A 2,500-nucleotide genomic window follows, 5' to 3' on the forward strand; every position below is an offset into this window, starting at 1 on the left:
GAGACAAGACACCTTTGGCTTTGGCTCGCGCTTGGGATTGCAGAAGAAGAACGCCTCCTTCGTGGGGACAGAAGACTTCAGAGCATGCTCCTGCTTAGACCTGGTGCGCACACGTCCATCAGTGGATACGGGGGTGGGTTTTCCATGTACCCGTCGGTTGCTCACGTCCTCTTAGTGCTTAGGCATTTACCTACCTCGGGAGCGAGCGTGACAAGGTCTACAGGCCTGGGACTCCTTTGGGGTCCTGGAGGGGGTCTATTCCCCTACCCCCTCTGGTGGAAGATCTACATGGCTCTAGAATACTTGTGCATTTACCCTTAGCCTATGCGGGTCGAAGCACTGAACTGCTTGGCGATGGGGTCATCTGAATACACATCCTAACCCTAACCCTTTTTTTTTCTTTTCTTCTTGTCTCATTTTACGGGCTAACCCCTTCCCTGTTTATTCTTACAACCTCAACTTATTTCCTTACTTTAGCAAAGATTTGGTTACAAATTTTCCTTTTGAGTTCTTTTGACTGTGGAACACTTTTTCCAACGGAAATTACATTTCATTGTCTTCAAAAAATATTTGATTAATAATAAAAAAATTCTACATCCTCCTTGGTCTACACCTTATTGAATTGTCTCCTTTGTCCACTTCCGGTGGAATCACTGCACTTTTTCACCACATCTAAACACTGGACTTGCACCTTGAGGGAAAATAATACTCAATTCCACCATGACAAGACCAGGGTCATGGATTCTGGACCACCACTTAAGGCCAGCTCTTGCCAGCTGACATCCTGACCTAAGCCCAACACTGAGAACCAGTGACTCGTTTTCGCCTGAGGTGACCTGAAGCCCAACCCTATCCAACTCTCTGACCCTAACCCCAACCCTTATAGGATGTACCTCACCCCAACCCTAAAACCTAATCTCAACCCTTGAAGGATGGACCCAAACCCTAAACCCTAGATGGTCGCCCACTTTAGGCCCTCACCCTGACACCTGACCAGAATCCCATCCCACTCACTGACCCTAACCCCAACCCCAATAGAATATGCCTCACCACAACCCTTGAAACCCAGTTTGATTGCCAAACCCTCCCCGTCCCCCCTGGCCCCCCTCGACCCCACCCACCCCTCCCACTTCACTAAACCTTTACTTTGACAATTGGGGGCCCTGGACCCCCAAGCCCCCCCCCCCCCGCCCCCCTTCCTCAGCCACCCCCCTCCCCCTTACTTTTACACTGGACCCCTCATCTGGGGGTCCCTGGACCTCTGCCCAATTTTGGGCGGACGCCCCGACACCTTGGTGCCTGGGTCCACCCTCCACCGCCATTTCGGTCCCTTCCCATTTCTGAAAGGGGGACTCTGGACCTCTCCGCATTGTATTGGGGGGACAGTCTGAGCCCCCCTCCCGTCTCTGGGTTGGAGCCCTGGCACTCAGGGTGTCAGTCACCGATCGCTCTGCCATCAAGGCCAACAGATCAGATCAATCTCCACTGGGACCCGAGTCAACCCCCTCCTCGACGCTACCGTTCTCATCTTCGGTTTCTCCGCCGCAGAACATTACCCATCAACCCTTGCTGACGGCTACCCTTTGCCTACTGCTCCCCTCCAACCAATCAGATTTCTCACCGATTTAACGTTTGCTACCTCTTTGAATGGGGTCCTCCCGGCATTGCTGTACTGCCATCCGGATCCCTCGACAGGCCTCTGACGGGTTTTCCAGACCAGACCGTGTTTTCCACGTTTGGTGAGTATGGTTTTACGAGGTATAGTTAGCGTCGGTAGAAGATTGGTAGGTCCAGTGGTTTAGCACAATGGGACATATTCCCAGGACTCACCCGCCGGCAAACCTAGGCCCTAGCCGCTGGTAGAAGCTTGTAGGGAGTTCCAAGGCTCAATAGGAGCCTTACCTCCCTTTCGCCAGCACTCTCCTCAGCCCATGCTGGGCAGGCTGCGACAGAGCAGCTTGTCTGGATGGGCGGGAGACCTCCCCAGCCCACGCTGGGCAGGCTGCGACAGGCGCAGCTTGCCTGGGTGGACGGGAGAAGTCCTTAGCCCCCGTTGGGCAGGCTGCGACAGGTGCAGTCTGTCACGGTGGGTGGGAGACCCCCTCAACCCATGCTGGGTGAGCTGCGACAGGGGCAGCTTGTCTGGATGGGCTGGGGGTCGACCCACTCTGGGCAGGCTGCGATCACAAGCAGTCTGTCTGGGTAAGTGGTTCTTCAGGTCCTCTCCGGGCAGGCTGTGGTAACCTCGCGGTGTTAACAAGCAGTCTGTTTGGGTGGGCAGGTAAGTATGCGGCCCTCCTGGGTCCCATTTGGGACAGCAAGCAGGATGTGGTGGTCCAGGGCGAAGGACCTTGATCGCAGCCCAGTCTTTTACGGGGTTTAGCCCCACTCACACACCACTGCACTACACCTTTGACTGATTCTGATCATCACCCTCTAGCCCAAGGGGTGTGATCAAACCCATACCCCAGGATACGCTTTTGCCTCCCTGGTTTTTAGC

This window comes from Hypomesus nipponensis, chromosome 10 (genome assembly GCF_054491055.1).
Source record: "Hypomesus nipponensis isolate SF chromosome 10, ASM5449105v1, whole genome shotgun sequence".
Classification (NCBI taxonomy): domain Eukaryota; kingdom Metazoa; phylum Chordata; class Actinopteri; order Osmeriformes; family Osmeridae; genus Hypomesus; species Hypomesus nipponensis.